This window comes from Prionailurus bengalensis, chromosome D2, assembly GCF_016509475.1.
Source record: "Prionailurus bengalensis isolate Pbe53 chromosome D2, Fcat_Pben_1.1_paternal_pri, whole genome shotgun sequence".
NCBI classification, from domain to species: Eukaryota; Metazoa; Chordata; class Mammalia; order Carnivora; family Felidae; genus Prionailurus; species Prionailurus bengalensis.
The window spans coordinates 1,238,955-1,249,948 of NC_057351.1; positions in this window are offsets into that span (position 1 = coordinate 1,238,955).

Sequence of the window (10,994 nt, forward strand, 5' to 3'; positions counted from 1 at the left end):
GAGGAAGGCTGAGCCGGTGAACGGACGGCCGTGCGCCTTGTAAGCTGTGCTATACGCTCTCGGACACAGAAACCTTTGCACCACTATGCCCACCGAAAGCTCTACTATTCACTCTTACTTGAACAGTTTAGACTCGTATCTTCCCCAGAAGTAGCCAGGGGCAGACTTGGCCAGGAAACTGAAATGATCTATTTGGTGTGTCCCCTACTTTTGGAGTCTGGAATGGGGCCAGATGAATAACTAGCATAAGTTGGGGGCCCCTGGGAACAGGCAGGGAGAAAATTCTTGCCAGAAACTCACCTAGACCATCAGCCACATGTCCATCCCCATACGGTTCTTTTTAAGTTTTTCCATTGCTACTTTATGTTATTGAAATGGAAGATACCAAATTTAACCAAATTCATCACTGTTAGGGCTAAAAATGTAATTCATTCTTTCTTCCTTCCAGGGAACCAAACAGTAGTGAAATGCTGGGGTTGACGACCAAATGTCTAATATTTCAAGGAAAACTCTTAAGTTTCAATTGGAAATCATAGTTTAGATGTGAGACTAAGTTATTCCTCCCCTCTCTTTCCTGTTCTGAATCCTTGGGAAGGCACCTTTGAATATTCCTGGGAGAGACCCCCCCCTTCCCAGATGGCACCTGACTCCCTGGGAGTCTGAGGACCGCAGCCCGCCTCGCCTCCGGAGGCTGCAGGGGACAGGAGCAGTCGGGAAGAACGAGCAAGTGCTCCAAGAAGCCCTGACTTACAGCACAGCGACCTGTCCCAGGTGCCACTCAGGGACCAACCAGAGCATCCTCTCCCTTCAAAGGGACAGGAGTAAAGCAACGACTCCTCATGCCTCCTTTGCACGAGGACAGAAGGTAGAAAGCTCCTCTGGTCAAGATTTCAGTGAGGAAAGAGACAACTTCCACAAACTGTCATTGTGTCACTGCTTTAAGTAACACCTTTCCTGCTGGTAGGAGATGTGATTATCTAATTAGATACCTTTCTGTTGCATCCCCCGTGCGTGGTGCATATCTACACCCACCTGGGACTTCTGTCTCTTCCGTGACCGAGTTAGAACACGGGGAATGGAGAAGGGGAGAAAGCAGATCAATAACTGAGCCCACCGCACTGGGACCTTCGCTGGAGCTAGAGTAGTGAAACAGGAATCAGGCAGAAACAAATTACTCAACCAGTTTACTTACTGTATTGATTACACGATGATAAACACATGCACATGTTCATTACAGACAGTTATTCCTAAGGCCTGAGAGTTTATTGATCCATTTGAGAGTGAAAACTTTGCCTAAAAGACTTTAAGTTCTTTTCCTTCATTTTTTTTTTTTTTTTGTCTTTCTTAGATGTAATCCATCAGTAAAACCCACTTTATGTGCAGTGGGATCATGGTGCTCGGTAAAGAAATAAACAGAAAGTAAAACTTTGACCCAATTCTTGAAAATACAATTCAGCCCTTTTTCACCTCTCCTGCCATTATTCAGGATTGATTGATTGATTGGTAAAGAGATCTGACTCCTCGTCAGAGGCAAGAAAGCTAGTCTCACACCAATAAGCAGTCATTGTATAAACCAAGACTGATCCCCGGAGGCTTTATAAAAGTGTATTTTCTTCATGCTCCCCCCCTAGTGGAATTTCCTGACCTTACTATGGACTGCAGTATTTCGTTTCCGAGATGCCTGATGGAAAGGAGGAAGCAAGGACGCACAGGACACATGGTGGTTTTGCTCTTGCCTAGATTAAGCGCTAGAGTCAAAAATATTACAAAGTAAAGACTCACAGGACAACTCAGGTTTTTAAACGTAGATCGGTTGGTCAAGAACAAAGGCCAGGTGTTACATGGTTCCAGTCACATTGGGTCGAGCTTCAAGGGAACGGAAGGTCTTCAGTAGATGTTGGAAGAACCATTTCAGGACCAGCTCCCGCGTAGCACGGAGGGGCCACTGTTTTGCCCCCCTTTCGCCACCATGTTGTTATCCGATTTCAGCGAAAGTCCTCTAAGGGTAATGTTCCTCTTCCGCTTAGTATGTGGTCGGAGGTATCTCACTGGCCCATCCAGTAGGTCTCTAACTATTCTCAGAGGTAGACCTCACTAGGTCTGTCATGGAAGCTTGAAGCTTTATAGTCCAGATGATTTTTTTCTTGGGAAATTCACGAGTGCCCATGACTGGACTACGGTTTCAAGTATTCCAATTTAATACCACATATTAAAAAGCAAGTTGATATCAACAGTTGAAAGAGAAAATTACAATTTTCCTTTAAGGAAAGGAATATCAGTTGTCCCTGTGTGAATTTCTTCTTTTACAGGGGAAAAAGAAAATAATATTTTGGCATTTGATTTCTTTTTTTTTTATATGAAATTTATTGACAAATTGGTTTCCATACAACACCCAGTGCTCATCCCAAAAGGTGCCCTCCTCAATACCCATCACCCACCCTCCTCTCCCTCCCACCCCCCATCAACCCTCAGTTTGTTCTCAGTTTATAACAGTCTCTTATGCTTTGGCTCTCTCCCACTCTAACCTCTTTTTTTTTCCTTCCCCTCCCCCATGGGTTTCTGTTAAGTTGCTCAGGATCCACATAAGAGTGAAACCATATGGTATCTGTCTTTCTCTGTATGGTTTATTCACTTAGCATCACACTCTCCAGTTCCATCCACGTTGCTACAAATGGCCATATTTCATTTTTTCTCATTGCCACGTAGTATTCCATTGTGTATATAAACCACAATTTCTTTATCCATTCATCAGTTGATGGACATTTAGGCTCTTTCCATAATTTGGCTATTGTTGAGAGTGCTGCTATGAACATTGGGGTACAAGTGCCCCTATGCATCAGCACTCCTGTATCCCTTGGGTAAATTCCTAGCAGTGCTATTGCTGGGTCATAGGGTAGGTCTATTTTTAATTTTCTGAGGAACCTCCACACTGCTTTCCAGAGCGGCTGCACCAATTTGCATTCCCACCAACAGTGCAAGAGGGTTCCCGTTTCTCCACATCCTCCCCAGCATCTATAGTCTCCTGATTTGTTCATTTTGGCCACACTGACTGGCGTGAGGTGATACCTGAGTGTGGTTTTGATTTGTATTTCCCTGATAAGGAGCGACGCTGAACATCTTTTCATGTGCCTGTTGGCCATCTGGATGTCTTCTTTAGAGAAGTGTCTATTCATGTTTTCTGCCCATTTCCTCGCTGGGTTATTTGTTTTTCGGGTGTGGAGTTTGGTGAGCTCTTTATAGATTTTGGATACTAGCCCTTTGTCCGATATGTCATTTGCGAATATCTTTTCCCATTCCATTGGTTGCCTTTTAGTTTTGTTGGTTGTTTCCTTTGCTGTGCAGAAGCTTTTTATCTTCATAAGGTCCCAGTAATTCACTTTTGCTTTTAATTCCCTTGCCTTTGGGGATGTGTCGAGTAAGAGATTGCTACGGCTGAGGTCAGAGAGGTCTTTTCTTGCTTTCTCCTCTAAGGTTTTGATGGTTTCCTGTCTCACATTGAGGACCTTTATCCATTTTGAGTTTATTTTTGTGAATGGTGTAAGAAAGTGGTCTAGTTTCAATCTTCTGCATGTTGCTGTCCAGTTCTCCCAGCACCATTTGTTAAAGAGGCTGTCTTTTTTCCATTGGATGTTCTTTCCTGCTTTGTCAAAGATGAGTTGGCCATACGTTTGTGGGTCTAGTTCTGTGGTTTCTATTCTATTCCATTGGTCTATGTGTCTGTTTTTGTGCCAATACCATGCTGTCTTGATGATGACAGCTTTGTAGTAGAGGCTAAAGTCTGGGATTGTGATGCCTCCTGCTTTGGTCTTCTGCTTCAAAATTCCTTTGGCTATTCGGGGCCTTTTGTGGTTCCATAGGAATTTTAGGACTGCTTGTTCTAGTTTTGAGAAGAATGCTGGTGCAATTTTGATTGGGATTGCATTGAATGTGTAGATAGCTTTGGGTAGTATTGACATTTTGACAATATTTATTTTTCCAATCCATGAGCAGGGAATGTCTTTCCATTTCTTTAAATCTTCTTCAATTTCCTTCATAAGCTTTCTATAGTTTTCAGCATACAGATCCTTTACATCTTTGGTTAGATTTATTCCTAGGTATTTTATGCTTCTTGGTGCAATTGTGAATGGGATCAGTTTCTTTATTTGTCTTTCTGTTGCTTCATTGTTAGTGTATAAGAATGCAACTGATTTCTGTACATTGATTTTGTATCCTGCAACTTTGCTGAATTCCTGTATCAGTTCTAGCAGACTTTTGGTGGAGTCTATCGGATTTTCCATGTATAATATCATGTCATCTGCAAAAAGCGAAAGCTTGACTTCATCTTTGCCAATTTGGATGCCTTTGATTTCCTTTTGTTGTCTGATTGCTGATGCTAGAACTTCCAGCACTATGTTAAACAACAGCGGTGAGAGTGGGCATCCCTGTCGTGTTCCTGATCTCAGGGAAAAAGCTCTCAGTTTTTCCCCATTGAGGATGATGTTAGCTGTGGGCTTTTCATAAATGGCTTTTATGATCTTTAAGTATGTTCCTTCTATCCCGACTTTCTCAAGGGTTTTTATTAAGAAGGGGTGCTGGATTTTGTCAAAGGCCTTTCTGCATCGATTGACAGGATCATATGGTTCTTCTCTTTTTTTTGTTAATGTGATGTATCACGTTGATTGATTTGCAAATGTTGAACCAGCCCTGCATCCCAGGAATGAATCCCACTTGATCATGGTGAATAATTCTTTTTATATGCCGTTGAATTCGATTTGCTAGTATCTTATTGAGAATTTTTGCATCCATATTCATCAGGGATATTGGCCTGTAGTTCTCTTTTTTTACTGGGTCTCTGTCTGGTTTAGGAATCAAAGTAATACTGGCTTCATAGAATGAGTCTGGAAGTTTTCCTGCCCTTTCTATTTCTTGGAATAGCTTGAGAAGGATAGGTATTATCTCTGCTTTAAACTTCTGGTAGAACTCCCCTGGGAAGCCATCTGGTCCTGGACTCTTATTTGTTGGGAGATTTTTGATAACCGATTCAATTTCTTCGCTGGTTATGGGTCTGTTCAAGCTTTCTATTTCCTCCTGATTGAGTTTTGGAAGAGTGTGGGTGTTCAGGAATTTGTCCATTTCTTCCAGGTTGTCCAATTTGTTGGCATATAATTTTTCATAGTATTCCCTGATAATTGTTTGTATCTCTGAGGGATTGGTTGTAATAATTCCATTTTCATTCATGATTTTATCTATTTGGGTGATCTCCCTTTTCTTTTTGAGAAGCCTGGCTAGAGGTTTGTCAATTTTGTTTATTTTTTCAAAAAACCAACTCTTGGTTTCGTTGATCTGCTCTACAGTTTTTTTAGATTCTATATTGTTTATTTATGCTCTGATCTTTATTATTTCTCTTCTTCTGCTGGGTTTAGGCTGCCTTTGCTGCTCTGCTTCTATTTCCTTTAGGTGTGCTGTTAGATTTTGTATTTGGGATTTTTCTTGTTTCTTGAGATAGGCCTGGATTACAATGTATTTTCCTCTCAGGACTGCCTTTGCTGCATCCCAAAGCGTTTGGATTGTTGTATTTTCATCTTCATTTGTTTCCATATATTTTTTAATTTCTCCTCTAATTGCCTGGTTGACCCACTCATTCGTTAGTAGGGTGTTCTTTAACCTCCATGCTTTTGGAGGTTTTCCAGACTTTTTTCTGTGGTTGATTTCAAGCTTCATAGCATTGTGGTCTGAAAGTATGCATGGTATAATTTCAATTCTTGTAAACTTATGAAGGGCTGTTTTGTGACCCAGTATATGATCTATCTTGGAGAATGTTCCATGTGCACTTGAGAAGGAAGTATATTCTGTTGCTTTGGGATGCAGAGTTCTAAATATATCTGTCAAGTCCATCTGATCCAATGTGTCATTCAGGGCCCTTGTTTCTTTATTGACCGTGTGTCTAGATGATCTATCCATTTCTGTAAGTGGGGTGTTAAAGTCCCCTGCAATGACCACATTCTTATCGATAAGGTTGCTTATGTTTATGAGTAATTGTTTTATATATTTGGGGGCTCCGGTATTCAGCGCATAGACATTTATAATTGTTAGCTCTTCCTGATGGATAGACCCTGTAACTATTATATAATGTCCTTCTTCATCTCTTGTTACAGCCTTTAATTTAAAGTCTAGTTTGTCTGATAGAAGTATGGCTACTCCAGCTTTCTTTTGGCTTCCAGTAGCATGATAAATAGTTCTCCATCCCCTCACTCTCAATCTAAAGGTGTCCTCAGGTCTAAAATGAGTCTCTTGTAGACAGCAAATAGATGGGTCTTGTTTTTTTATCCATTCCGATACCCTGTGTCTTTTGGTTGGCGCATTTAATCCATTTACATTCAGTGTTATTATAGAAAGATACGGGTTTAGAGTCATTGTGATGTCTGTATGTTTTATGCTTGTAGTGATGTCTCTGGGACTTTGTCTCACAGGGTCCCCCTTAGGATCTCTTGTAGAGCTGGTTTAGTGGTGACAAATTCCTTCAGTTTTTGTTTGTTTGGGAAGACCTTTATCTCTCCTTCTATTCTAAATGACAGACTTGCTGGATAATGGATTCTCGGCTGCATATTTTTTCTGTCTAGCACACTGAAAATCTCGTGCCAATTTTTTCTGGCCTGCCAAGTTTCAAAAGAGAGATCAGTCACGAGTCTTATAGGTCTCCCTTTATATGTGAGGGCACGTTTACCCCTTTCTGCTTTCAGAATTTTCTCTTTATCCTTGTATTTTGCCAGTTTCACTATGATATGTCGTGCAGAAGATCGATTCAAGTTACGTCTGAAGGGAGTTCTCTGTGCCTCTTGGATTTCAATGCTTTTTTCCTTCCCCAGTTCAGGGAAGTTCTCAGCTATTATTTCTTCAAGTACACCTTCAGCACCTTTCCCTCTCTCTTCCTCCTCTGGGATACCAATTATGCGTATATTATTTCTTTTTAGTGTATCATTTAGTTCTCTAATTTTCCCCTCATACTCCTGGATTTTTTTATCTCTCTTTTTCTCAGCTTCCTCTGTTTCCATAACTTTATCTTCTAGTTCACCTATTCTCTCCTCTGCCTCTTCAAGCCGAGCTGTGGTGGTTTCCATTTTGTTATGCATTTCGTTTAAAGTGTTTTTCAGCTCCTCGTGACTGTTCCTTAGTCCCTTGATCTCTGTAGCAAGAGATTCTCTGCTGTCCTGTATACTGTTTTCAAGCCCAGCGATTAATTTTATGACTATTATTCTAAATTCACTTTCTGTTATATTATTTAAATCCTTTTTGATCAGTTCATTAGCTGTTGTTACTTCCTGGAGATTCTTTTGAAGGGAATTCTTCTGCTTGGTCATTTTGGATAGTCCCTGGAATGGTGAGGACCTGCAGGGCACTTCCCCTGTGCTGTGGTGTATAACTGGAGTGGGTGGGCGGGGCCGCAGTCAGACCTGATGTCTGCCCCCAGCCCACCGCTGGGGCCACAGTCAGACTGGTGTGTGCCTTCTCTTCCCCTCTCCTAGGGGCGGGATTCACTGTGGGGTGGCGTGGCCCATCTGGGCTACTTGCACACTGCCAGGCTTGTGATGCTGGGGATCTGGCGTATTAGCTGGGGTGGGTAGGCAAGGTGCACGGGGGCAGGAGGGGCAGGCTTAGCTCGCTTCTCCTTAGGTGATCCACTTCAGGAGGGGCCCTGTGGCAGCGGGAGGGAGTCAGATCCGCTGCCGGAGGTTTGGCTCCGCAGAAGCGCAGAGTTGGGTGTTTGCGCGGAGCGAGCAAGTTCCCTGGCAGGAACCAGTTCCCTTTGGGATTTCGGCTGGGGGATGGGCGGGGGAAATGGCGCTGGCGAGCGCCTTTGTTCCCCACCAAACTGAGCTCTGTTGTCAGGGGGCTCAGCAGCTCTCCCTCCCTTTGTCCTCCAGCCTTCCCGCTTTCCGAGCAGAGCTGTTAATTTCTGACCTCCCAGACGCTAAGTCGCGCTTGCTGTCGGAACACAGTCCGCCCGGCCCCTCCGCTTTTGCAAGCCAGACTCGGGGGCTCTGCTTGGCCGGCGAGCCGCCCCTCCGCCCCGGCTCCCTCCCGCCAGTCCGTGGAGCGCGCACAGCCTCGCCGCCCTTCCTACCCTCTTCCGTGGGCCTCTCGTCTGCGCTTGGCTCCGGCGACTCCGTTAAGCTAATCCTCTGGCGGTTTTCTGGGTTATTTAGGCAGGTGTAGGTGGAATCTAAGTGATCAGCAGGACGTGCGGTGAGTCCAGCGTCCTCCTACACCGCCATCTTCCCTCGAGCTCCAAAAAACTGGCATTTGATTTCTAACAAGATGCCACATCTTGCCACCTCAGGTAAGCAAATTAAATGACTCCTTGCCTACACTGTGTTTATTTATTTTGTTTTGTGGATATCTGTGTTAGTCAGTCACTGTATGGTAATTATTCTAATTACCAAGTATATTCTAAGAACATAAATCTCATTACTTGGTGGTCATGATGGTAAATCTAGGTACTTCTGTATTTAATAGGTATGTCAATTCAGGCCCATGCAGTTATGATTGGAGTGTTATTAAATAGTAATAGTCACATGGAAGTCTCATTCTAAAATAGAATTGGAAATGAACTTGGGCGGAAAATTAATGTCTCTACCTTTCTTCTGATTCCCACTCAAGTTTATTAATGGACCATGGCATTGAATAGATGTATGTTTGCATAAGAACACCATGTCCTTGTGACCTCCAGGGTGTGTTAAACAAAGTCCCTTCAGGTCTGGAGCCCATGTGTGGAGCTGGGTATCTAACTCACTAGACAGGTTGGCAATCTGTTACACTGATACTCCCAAGCCTTGGCATTCACGGCCCATGTGTCTCCCCCTCTGGAAGCTGGGTGGGGCCTGCGACTCACTTGAACTACTAGGCTATGGGAAAGGAACACCGCCCAGTTCTGGACAAAGAAGGCCTTGAAGATCCCACTTTTGTAGTTGGGTGTCCTGCAGGAGACCCAGTGTGGAGAGAGACCCTGGGGGACAGGAGGTCCTGGGCCGTTCCAGAGCCCCCCTGGAGCTCAGCCTGACCAGACCCCACATGTGTCTTAGTTCCCATTGTTTCACCTCAGGTCTACACAAGGCCAGTGAATGAGAGAGAGAGAGAGAGAGAGAGTGTGTGTGTGTGTGTGTGTGTGTGTAAAACTGGACCCAACACTTTGCAGTCGCCACAGTGACTTTACAATCTGCTCTCTGGCCGCACATTGAACACTACGGGTTGAATGTATTTTCGTCTGAAACGCTTCAGACCAACTTCACCATTCCAGTTCACAATGAGTGGATATTGCTGAGAATATTGAGGGAGAATAGTGAGTTAATCTCACTAGATTAACTTTTTAAAACATTGTTTACATACATGCCAAAAACACTCCAGTACTCGTTATATTTAGTGTAAATTAACTCTTTGTGAGACTAAGATATGAGATTAATGCTTTCCACACCATGAGCTCATGATTTCGAAAATTCCACAGGAAATACTTCAGTATTAAATTAGAAATTAAACACTAACTCCGTGGTTTTTCAAAGTTTAGTACATCAGAATCACCCGGCATAATTGTTGAACATGACCAGCGTTAGGCCGTATACTTCTAGCCCCTGCCCGTGCATACACAACTGCAGAACTGCGTTTAAACATGTCTCGAAGCCACTTCTTATTACTTAGCAAGTGAATTCGTGGGGATAATTAAAATATGATGTGAATGAATTACAAGTTCTCTCTGACTAGAGTTCTTGTGCTTGTTCACTAAGAAATCTGGTTGCAATAAAATACTGTTGGAACTTTGTGTCTGTATATTTGCAACCTCTTCACTTTTGGCTTTGGTGCTTCGTTTTCATTGCCTTATTTTTTTTGAGATAAATGTTTATTCACTTTTGAGAGACAGAGAAAGAGAGAAAGAGAGAGCGTGAGCAGGGGAGGGGTGGAGAGAGAGGGAGACAGGATCCAAAGAAGGCTCTGTACAGACAGCAGAGAGCCTGACGCCGGGCTGGAACCCGCAAGCCGCGGGTCACGACCTGAGCCGAAGTCGGACGCCCCACAGACTGAGCCGCGCAGGCGCCCCTGTTTTCATTTCATTATTAAAGTTGACTGGAGTTGGTTGTAGTTTCAATTGCTGTTTTTCTGTTTTAAAAAATATTAATGTTAGGGGCGCCTGGGTGGCTCAGTCGGTTAAGCGTCTGACTTCGGCTCAGGTCACGATCTCGCGGTCTGCGAGTTCGAGCCCCGCGTCGGGCTCTGGGCTGATGGCTCAGAGCCTGGAGCCTGCTTCCGATTCTGTGTCTCCCTCTCTCTCTGCCCCTCCCCCGTTCATGCTCTGTCTCTCTCTGTCCCCAAAAAAATAAATAAACGTTAAAAAAAATAAAAAAAAAATATTGTTATATTATGTTTATTTAATACCTTCTGAGTTCTTACTTAACAGTGAGTAGAGATACATGTCTTCAGCAACATAATTTTTAAGCTGCAAATTTTATTAAATAGAATTTTACTCTAATATTAAAGTGGCTATATACAAAAATGTTTTTAAATTATTAAGCTGTAAAAAATCATTAATGATGTGCTACCTATGCATTTGTGGTGTCTTAAAAAGTTATATCAAACAACATTAAAATTTTTTTTAAATTTATAGGGGGCATTTTAGTAATTTAAACAAGGTGTTGGATTTATATCCATTATTAAGTGCTTGTTGAGTAATTTATTTATGTTGGTGTAAAAATGTTACTATTGTTCATGAGAAATGAAAAAAACCTTTTTTTTTTAATTTTAAAGAGAAAGGGAAAGAGTTGTTGTATTCGAGCCCCAGTTAGGACAGCTGCACAGAATACACAATCTTCACAAAGAAGAAAGTGCTCCCAGGAAGGGATATTTGGTGTGGGGTTATGTGCGTTTTTTACATAAAGAGTTACAAAGCACTATGATGAAGTACATTCCAGAAAGTTACAGACTTTACGTTATGTTTTTAGTATGTGCAAGACTGTATGACTTTAGTCTTA